The sequence below is a fragment of the Oryza sativa genome, chromosome 12, assembly GCF_034140825.1.
Source record: "Oryza sativa Japonica Group chromosome 12, ASM3414082v1".
In the NCBI taxonomy this organism is placed as follows: domain Eukaryota; kingdom Viridiplantae; phylum Streptophyta; class Magnoliopsida; order Poales; family Poaceae; genus Oryza; species Oryza sativa.
In genome coordinates this window covers 19,582,729-19,593,421 of record NC_089046.1, presented here as the reverse complement: position 1 = coordinate 19,593,421, position 10,693 = coordinate 19,582,729, and positions in this window count along the sequence as shown.

Genomic DNA, 10,693 nt, shown 5'->3' with positions numbered 1-10,693 from the left:
ATTAAGACACAAAAGGACATTCAACATAAAAAAAGTAGAGTACAATTTCGGAGTCGCATTGCAACCACAGGGTAGACCGGTAGAGGCATGGCCCTACGCATATCACGACGTCACGCAGATACAGAGTTATAGCGGTGAAGAGGATGAGCGGCGAGCCACAAGCAACAAAGACAAACAATCAAGGGTTGGAATCATGCCTAGCCCTGAGTGCTTCTTTGGTTTGATGGACTACTTATGGGCTAACGGGTGATGGCTAATATGGGTGAGCCAATATTAGAAGGAGGTTCGGGGGATGTGGGCTATACCTGGACTTGTTGACGCATTGTGTAGTTTGGAGGATGCTGAAAGTTCCTAAATGTGTTAAGGAGCTGATGCTACAGGATTGTAATTTTCACTCACAGGTCACCAGGACATGAAACAATATTCAGTTCCTTGTCTCGAGATTGTCCCACTATTTTGACATTTTGACCCTTTCTAAGAATTTATTTGAAAATATATCATGAAAAAAACTAACAAAAATACACCTCAGTCCCAGCGTCATTGTTCTTAGCGCTCAAGTATAAAATCTCAGCGCCATATTCTTTGCGCTGATAATGTTTATATGCTTCGTCCCTCATGACAGAGGTAATGGAATGGTGGTTAGGTAGCCTTCAATCCAACACAATGTTGTGGGTTCTTGACTCTCTCTGCCCACATGATATTTTTCTTTTACTCAACTATACAGTCCGAGCATACTTCAAACATATAAATATACTTTCATTCTTTCTCCCACATTATTATTTTGAAACATATACTTTACTTCAACAGTATATTCAAAGTTATATATAGTACTTCCGTTGTTTTTTTCTCACAGTATTGTTTCCAACTTTTTTGTATTAACCGCTTGGGGAAAACAAACCGAAATCAAATTTGAATATATTTCACCGCAAGAATTCGATTTGCTTCTAAAACTGTACTTCTACCTCTTGGGAAAAAAAAGTAAAATCATATATATTCAAATGCAAGGATTCGAGTTGCTTAACTGTACTTCTACCTCTTGGGAAAAAAGTGCCGGAAGAAAAGAACGAAAGATTTCCTTGTACCGCTAAAAAGTGCCAAAAGAAAAAAAAAAGAAGCTTAGGCTGCTTGCTACCTCACGCATGCATGCACGAAGGCCACAACACCACACCCTACAACAACATTATTACTCCCTCCATTTCTAAATATTTAACATCGTTGGTTTTTTAGCACATGTTTGATCGTTCGTCTTATTCAAAAACTTTTGTGAAATATGTAAAACTATATGTATACATGTAAGTATATTTAACAATGAATCAAATGATAGGAAAAAATTTAATAATTACTTCAATTTTTTAAATAAGATAAACGGTTAAACATATTTTAAAAAGTCAACAGCGTCAAAATATAAATATTTTGAAACGGAGGGAGTAGTTAATACGATATATGCTAGCTAGCCATTAGTTGTGAGATCAGCTAACGAGCATCAAATTAAGATGTGGCGCTGAGATATAAGTACTTCAACGCCAAGGATTATGACGCTGAGATTGAGTTTTATTTTTATTTTGTAAAAGTTTTTTGTAGGGTCTATTCTTTAAATAAGTGTTTAGAAAGGGTCAAAATGTCACATTTTGTCGTCCCTGTCCCAAGAATGCGGGGACAATATATCGTCGTCTCTGCCTTGTTAAAACCTTTCGAAACTAGTGCTACGCATTTCTTTGATCCCCTTACTTGACCTATTGATCCAGGAACTTCTGTGACTACTTGCATCATTTTCCCTGCCAACCATCACGACATTTGATCAATTATAAGAATTACCAAGCCTATGGAACCTGATCCAGGGAGCCATAACTCTGGATTTTACTATGCGTACGGTGATGAAATTATCGATCTGGAGATGGTACAACAAAGGATAGTACTCAGCCACATCGGCATACAAAGTTCAGTTCCAAATTCCAAGGATGCATGGTTATACTATCCATTGTTCTGTTTGACGCGTATGTTTCTCAAACTATATAAACGATTCATTTTTTTTAAAAAAATATCTACAGAAAGTTGCTTTAGAAGATAATATTAATCTATTTTTTAAGATTTTTTTACTAATACTTAATTAATCATACGTTAATGAGCCACCCTATTTTGTGTGTGCACGGTAGAAGTTCCCAACCTTCTATCCCAAACACACCATTAGTTGAAGCTCTTGCTTTTAATTTCAGTATGTAATTGTAAACCTTTGTATGCGTTTCTCTTCATACACTTCTTGATTGAATAAGCAGAGGTCCTGCCATTTTATTTAAAAAAAGAACATTTTTACTTAATCACTAGATCCCTCTTCACAAAATAAATAAATAAATAAATAAATAAATAAGCATATAAAATCCATCAAATTTGCTGAAGATATGATGGGCCCTAAAAGATTTGGACAGGCCGCAAACTCTAAAGAGGCCCAACATAAATTTGGTCCGCTATGAGAAGTGAGCTGATTAATCATTGAGTACAAATTTGTTCTGCACACATTTATTTTTTTTTAAAAGGAAAATAACTAATCGCCCAAACAATGCTACACCACTTTGCCTTTTGACTCGCATGCATGACTAGTTGATTAGACCAGCAAAAGAATTACAGTAAAATCTACATCAGGATATGTGGTTATCTCAGTACCAAACAACACTAAGGGTGTGCTTGAGAAGAAGGGGATTGAGGAGATTGGGAAGATACGCAAAACGATGTGAGCCATTAGCTCATGATTAATTGAGTATTAATTATTTTAAATTTTAAAAATGTATTAATATGATTTTTTAAAGCAACTTTCCTATAGAAAATTTTTGCAAAAAACGCACCGTTTAGTAGTTTGGGAAGCGTGCGTACGAAAAACGAGGTGCTTTCTCCCTCAGTATCCTCCAAACGAACGCTACCTAAATATTTAACAGTAACTAGAGGAACCAATTAATGACTGACTACATCTTGTTCAGGTACATATATGTACAGAAAGAAATAGCTGAAGTTATCCAACAAGTGCACAGCTAGAAATAGTACTGTAAGTAATACCTACTCTTTGTACATATACATTTGTATCTGTTAGCTAAAATACAAGTGCAATTCGTACAAATTTGCATTGGCTCTAATCAATTCATACACAGTATAGTATACTATCTTCTTTTCTTATAGATAACGCCATTAACTTTTAACATAACATTCAACCATTCATATTATTAAAACATTTAGTGTAAATATTTAAAAGTATAAGTCACACTGAAAGTTTCTTTAATGATAACAAAGTCATGACAAAATAAATGATACCTATATAATTTTTAAATAAGACGAATGATAAAATATCATGCCAAAAATCAACGATGTTATCTATTAAAAACGGAGGACTACCTCCTAAAGGACTGTAAAAAATCACTTTTGAGGAAAACGTGAACTGCCATTGTCAGTATTTCTCTGTGAAATGCCAACTGAGAGAAAGTGTAAAAGAAAGATTTTTCCCTTCATGGTCCCAAACTTTTTACCTTAAGACCCAGTGAACTTCCATGAAAAATTGCATTTCGGAAGCTGGTGTTTTTTTGTGAAGAAAATGGTGTAGTTGTTGCCGCTATTGTGTATCCGTCCAGTCCAAAATCCTGAAATCAATTATAAACAAAATTATGTAGCCACAGCACATGAAGCCTAGTGGTGCTAGCAACTTTAATACTAATTCGTCTCTTGAATTCTTTGGATAGTGAGTGTCATGGTTGGGAGTGTTAAGGATAGACGATAGAGTACTTGTGAATATTCCAAATAAAACATAAAAAAAGAAGATGATTTGGTTGAGAAAGTGCAGGCCTTTCATAAGAACAAATCCCAAGGAGCACATGAGTACATTTTAAACAACTTCAATACAACGATTCATGGAACATGCTAATTGGACAGCTTGGGTGCTAAAGCTGCATCATGTTTGGGATTGGAATAAATACATGGCTACCAGTAGTTAAGCATATTGCAGTGGCACATCTGATTGTTCTGTGAAAGGTGGTGCCATCATGAATCCTAGCCTTTTCTCTGAAATTCGGAAACATGGAACATTCAAGAAGCTGTAGTAAAGCGATTTTTATAGAGATAATCTAACTCTTACTAGTAAACAAGAAAAATTAACTAAAGCAAAAAAAAAAAATCAGCTCATGATTGCACATCTGAGAGCTGTGTTGGCTTGTCGGTGATGCAACACAAACATCACCGATTCATAAGCATAGAATTGTCCTTTTTAAAAAATGGTGGTGTGGATGCTTATCACCAGCTGGTTCAGGATCAAGCGAGACATTTTTCAAACTATGCCTGCATTTTGTCTACAAAATCATGCGCATTCCCGGCTTTATGGCCACAATAGCAGATGGGTAGATCTAGGTTAAGCAGAGAGCAGCTTCTCCATGATGATTGGCACTTTGACAGCAGTGCATGCCCTCATGTCCTTTGGCTTTGCTTGCATATGCTCCTCTTTCTTGGATCACTCTGGTGTTCATCAGCAAAAGTGTAATGATTTGTGTGATCTTGGGATTACTACCCTCTCCATGACCTATATCTGTCCATATAAAAGAATAGAAAATTGAGGACAGGTAGCTAGCAGGTACATGTTTGAATTTTAAACTTGAATTGTGTTATATATACTGTCATATACTCCCTCCCTCCGTGTATTTTAATGTATGACGCCGTTGACTATACGACCAACGTTTGATCATTCGTTTTATTCAAAATTTTCGTGCAAATATGAAAGTATTTATATCATGCTTAAAGAACATTTGATGATGAATCGAGTCACAATAAAATAAATGATAATTGTATAAATTTTTTGAATAAGACGAATAGTCAAACGTCGGATAAAAAGTCAACGGCATCATACATTAAAATATAGAGGTAGTACTATTTTATTTGCTTTTCATCTGCCAGAAAACACTGTTGCCTTCAGACTAATTGAGAGAATTTTTTTTATTTATAATTTTTTTATTAAAAGTTTTACAAAAATAATTTTCCATTTTGAAAATTGACGGAAATAGTCGCCTACCGCCCTCTGGGAGGGCGATTTTTAAAAATCGCCCTCCCAGAGGGCGGCGAAAATGACGTGGCAGACGGCCGTTCGCTCTCGGGCGACGGCCGTCAACGAAATTTGCAGGCGGCCCCCTTGCCGCCCTCCGCGAGGGCGATTTTCTACTGTGTGGGGGGCCGCCTGCAAATGGGCGGCGAGGGGGGGCATAGAATTTTGCAGGCGGCCCCCTTGCCGCCCTCCGCGAGGGCGATTTTGTACTGTGCGGGGGGCCGCCTGCAAATGGGCGGCGAGGGGGCATGGAATTTTGCAGGCGGCCCCCTTGCCGCCCTGGGGGAGGGCGATTTTTGCCTCCCCCCTATAAAGCCCAGCCCCTCCCCTGTGAAATTTCATTATATTCACTAAAAATCCAAAAAAAACGAAAGAGAGAGAGAGGGGAGGGCAGCAGAAGGGGAGCGGCGAAGCCCTGCTGGTTCGCTCACTTCATCACAGGTATGCTCCCATACATCTTTTGCATTTGTACTAATATATTACGTTTGAGTACATATGTTGCGTTTTAGTTTTAGTTCCATATATTTTAGCAGATCTGTAGCACACAGCACATATGTGTAGATCCAGAGCATAGAATATAATAGTATGAATTGAGACATAGACAGTAGTGTTAATTGTAAGATGTAGTTTAGTTTGATCTGGAGAATGTAACCTACTTTTAGAAATTTAGAGAACAATATTGTAGAGAATGTAACTTAGGGCGTAGTACAGAAATGCGAGGTTAACGCAGTTATTGTTTTCATCAGGCACAATGTCAAGTAAGGTCACATTTCAGATAGTTCACGGTGAAGGAAATATTAGATTTGGTCCAGATGGTGTTGATCTGTCAGATTTTGTAATGACATCTAAGGGCATCGATAGGCCTGCGGAGAGAACATTTGAGTCAATTTATAGTTGGTTGTTGAGAGGATTTAGAATAGACCAAGAAGTCTACACAATGTCAGTATCTGTTGTAGTGAGTCGTGCAATAGAAGGTTATTTTTGGGAACTAATGCCGATGGACAGCACTGCTGCTTGGAGACGGTATGTGGAAATGGCTTTTGAACGGTCATGGCCCCTCGTTATATTTGTGTCGGTACAAGAGAAAGATACAAATGTTTCAATGCAAACCGAAGATGTGGAGGTTCCTAGCAATGCAGGGGATGTTGTTGGACCATCGATGCAAAATGAGAAAAATCAACCAAGGGAGGAGCAGGCCATGGGCATGGCGGATGAGGGGGAGAGAGTCGGTATAATTGTTGATGAAATGGAGAGGGAAGATTCGGATAATGAGCAAGCGGAGGACGACGCATCATCCGATGAGGAAGGTGATGTAATGGCTACTGATTGGGCAAATGAGGACTTCTCTGGTCTTGTTATATCAGAGGGTGATCATGTACCCTGGGAGTATAAGGAGAACGAGGTAATTGAGGGTGCAAGGTATGCTCATAAGGATGAGATGAAGGAGGCGGTGAAGCATTGGGCAGTTTCATTGCAGAGAGAGTTTAGGGTGGTCAAGTCAACAAATTATGTGTATGAAGTGAGGTGCATGAAGGAAGATTGTCCGTGGCGTGTCCATGCATATAAGGGTAAATGGAATGATTATTGGAAAGTTAGCATTGTGACCGAGCACAAGTGCTACTTACAAGGGGTGGAGAAGTATCACCGAAACATCACTTCAGCTTTTGTGGCAAGTGAGATGTACAGCAGTGTTGTTGGTAACATTGGCTTTGAACCAAAATCAATTATTAGGCACATCGAGAACAAATTCAAGTACACCATAAGCTATGCAAAGGCCTGGAGAGCCAAACAAAAGATCATTGAGACGAGGTATGGCACATTTGAAGCTTCTTATGATAATTTGCCTCGTTTGTTAGCCACCATTGCCCAGAGGAATAATAATACTTACTATGACCTACATACATTTACATCGGTTGAAGATCGAACAAAGAGTGTGCTGCAAAGAGCCTTTTTCTCATTGGGTGCTTGCATCAATGCTTTTGTGCATTGTCGACCTGTTCTATGCATAGATGGAACTTTTATGACAGGTAAATACCGAGGTCAGATATTGACAGCAATTGGGTGTGATGGGAACAACCAGGTTCTACCTATGGCTTTTGCATTTGTAGAGAGTGAGAACACTGAAAGCTGGTACTGGTTCCTAGAGAGAGTGCACATTGCAGTGACCGAGACTACTTCGTGGCGGTACGTCCAATTTGTATTACTTCCAACAATTATGTCATTTATCTTGCATAATATAGGACAACTACTGAATTTTTTATTTCCATCTTGCATAGGCTGATGCGGCGCGGGATATCAGTGCCGATATCACCGCAGTCCAGGTGAGGTTGAACAGAGGTTTGCACTTGACTGACGTTGAGCAGAGGGCGACCTTCGACCGGATGCAGGAGAAGATGCGTGCGGTCATGCGCGTCTTCTCCTGTCGCAGCGCCGTGGACGTCGTACCTCCAGCTGGTCCGGTACACCCACGGCCTCGCGCGCCTACCGTCGGAGCAGGACCTCGTTTGTCTTCGAGCGCCCCTAGCTTCGGAGCAGTGCGACCTACAGCACCGGTTTCGCACGGTACAGTTCAGCCCAGATATTAGTTCATTTTTGTTTCAGCTTTTGCACGAATGTGTCACTATGTTTTAACTGCACGTTTCCTCATCGCAGGACCTCGTCTGCATTCGAGCGCGTTCGCAGGCACGACCGGCGCTTCCGCGAGCTCCGCAGGGGCGTTCGCCACCTCTTCGGGCGCGTTCGCCAGCTCTTCCTCCCACGGAGCGTCGATCCCTCGCCCACACGGTACTTTACTTTTTATTAATACTGTTAAATACCTGTACGAAACTGATGGTCCTTGTCCAGCAGGATTTGCAGCCGGGATCTTCGGTACTGGGGCCTCTTCGTCTCACGCCGGTAGGACTGGTCCTACTAGCCAGTTCTACGACGACGACTTGCACGGTGCAGACCACCAGGACGTACTAGGCTCCTCTCAGCTTGGAGGAGCTCCAGAGGCGCACACTCAGGAGCAGCCAGAGGTCACACCTGTACAGGCAGGACGGGTTGGCCGTGCCGTACCCCCGGACCGACTCACGTACTCCCAGGGGCACATTAGGGCGCAGGGTAGGAGGGACAGGGGTAAGAGGCCTCGTCAGTAGTGTTCTACCTCTTCAGTCCTTATGTGACCGTTTCTTTTGGCTTACAAACTTGTAAAGCAGTACTACTTTTGCTATTACTACTGCAGTACTACTTGTGTTTGTCTCGTCTACGTAGTTCTTTTCATTCATAAGGTGCTTGAACAACTTATGCTCACAACAACACACTTTCGGCGCTTCACGGTAGTGCCATATCCAGTAGCGCGCACAGTCCACAACAGCACACATGAAAAGCGGCAGCTCGAGTTATCACTATCAACTTTCGGCGCTGCCTGTTGACATAAAGTGAATCACGCCCACGCGTGATCGTCTTGTCACATCTAATGAATAATGTATCTCATTGAGTTCACATATATTGCAGTGAAAACGACGCTATATAATTGACAATCTGAAGGCAACCTCTTCATATCTTCTTTCCCACTACCACACCACACACGAAAATGGAAGCCTATTAATTGCTAATACGTAATCTAGAATTGAGATTATGTACAACATTCTTCACTACAATTTTACATTTTGGCAGCAAACCAAATATGATCAAATGCAATTTTACCTTACCAAATATTTGGTAGTGCCAAAACTTGCTTATATTTTGGCATTAACAAAATATTTGTACGGTAACATTCCAAATATGCCCTAAAAATAATAAAATTGTATTTTACCAGTCTTGGAGATTTTAATCTTGTATAGTTTTCAATATAAAAAGATTTGATAACTATTGATATTTATATAAAAAAAATATAGAGCACAGTACAAAATCGCCCTAGCGGAGGGCGGCAAGGGGGCCGCCTGCAAAATTCCATGCCCCCTCGCCACCCATTTGCAGGCGGCCCCCCGCACAGTGCAAAATCGCCCTAGCGGAGGGCGGCAAGGGGGCCGCCTGCAAAATTCCATGCCCCCCCTCGCCGCCCATTTGCAGGCGGCCCCCCGCACAGTAGAAAATCGCCCTCGCGGAGGGCGGCAAGGGGGCCGCCTGCAAATTTCGTTGACGGCCGTCGCCCGAGAGCGAACGGCCGTCTGCCACGTCATTTTCGCCGCCCTCTGGGAGGGCGATTTTTAAAAATCGCCCTCCCAGAGGGCGGTAGGCGACTATTTCCGTCAATTTTCAAAATGGAAAATTATTTTTGTAAAACTTTTAATAAAAAAAATTATAAATAAAAAAAATTCCTAATTGAGAGCTATGACTGACTTATATCCAACAACATTAGTCAACAAAAGCAAACACTCTTGTTTGGGGCTTTATGTCCACTTTCTAACCACCTTGAGAAAAATGGATCTGAATCATATACATCAAAGCCATATGCTCTCTCTCAGTTTCACATTTTTTTTGTGTATTTACTAGGGATATTTGGATATATCATAATATTTTTCTATGTAGTCAATTGAGTTGCCACATTTCTTCCCTAATTCCTTATATCTCAAGCTGGCAAGGTTGATGCTCGCTGATTGATTGAGATGATGCACAATTATACGTTGACACGTGTCCCTCTTTCTCTCCCCCAAGAGGCTAAGAGTGTGGCTGGACAAGTATTTAGAAAAACAAAATACTAAAAATCTAGAGAACTCTTCCCACACAATTAACTCTAGTATCTTCGAGTCTGGTCTCATTTCAAATGATTTAGGAGTAAATAAGACAATATTGTAGTCAAACTAATCGAGGAAAAAAGTTTCAAAAACAACATTTATATGGGTCGCATTCACCTGATTAAATCAAAGAAGGAGCTAACAATCGAAAGAAGAATTGAGCCAAGCAATAAGATCGAACATGAGCAATGGTGGTGGTAGTGACTGCAATACTGGATCGAACAAGTGATGGTGCTCGCACTAAATGGCTCTTCCATGAACAATGCAGTGCTACCGAAGACTTGTTGATCAATTGGACTTTGCCATTGCAGTGAACGACATGCTTGTCGGGCTCACACCACGTACCGCCACCCTCTCGCTGGTCAGACGTGCCCCGTTTTCAGCTATGCCGGAACTTCCATGCCACCACATTTACATGGCTGACGCTGGAGTTCAGATAGCCGTCTTCGAATCCATCGATCTTGCATCTTGGCACCCCCGGAATCAATGCCCCAAGAGTAGCCATCTGATCGAGTTGGTAGGAGCACAACTGCCACCAGATCAGATGTGTCCTCTGTCTCTACATCCCTCTTTCCACATGGATCTGACATCTGCCAACACGGCCAACATCAGATCGGGCAACCTAAGGTACCAAGTACCATAAGCCTCCTGGCGAGATGGGAGGGGAAGGAGAGGGCATCATCGTAGCCGTCGCTGGTGAGGACAGAGAAGGAAAAAGGTGCCATCGGCGAGATGCAGAAGAAAAAGTCTGAGAGAGGGAGAAAGAGGCGACACGGCAGACTGATTGAGGCACCAAGCGTCCGACGAGACAACTTGAAAGTTTCACTCGATTAGGGCAAACAAGCCCGCTTGAATGTATCTCTTTTAGAAATGTTACAAAAATTATGTTACTTTTTAAAAAATATATCTT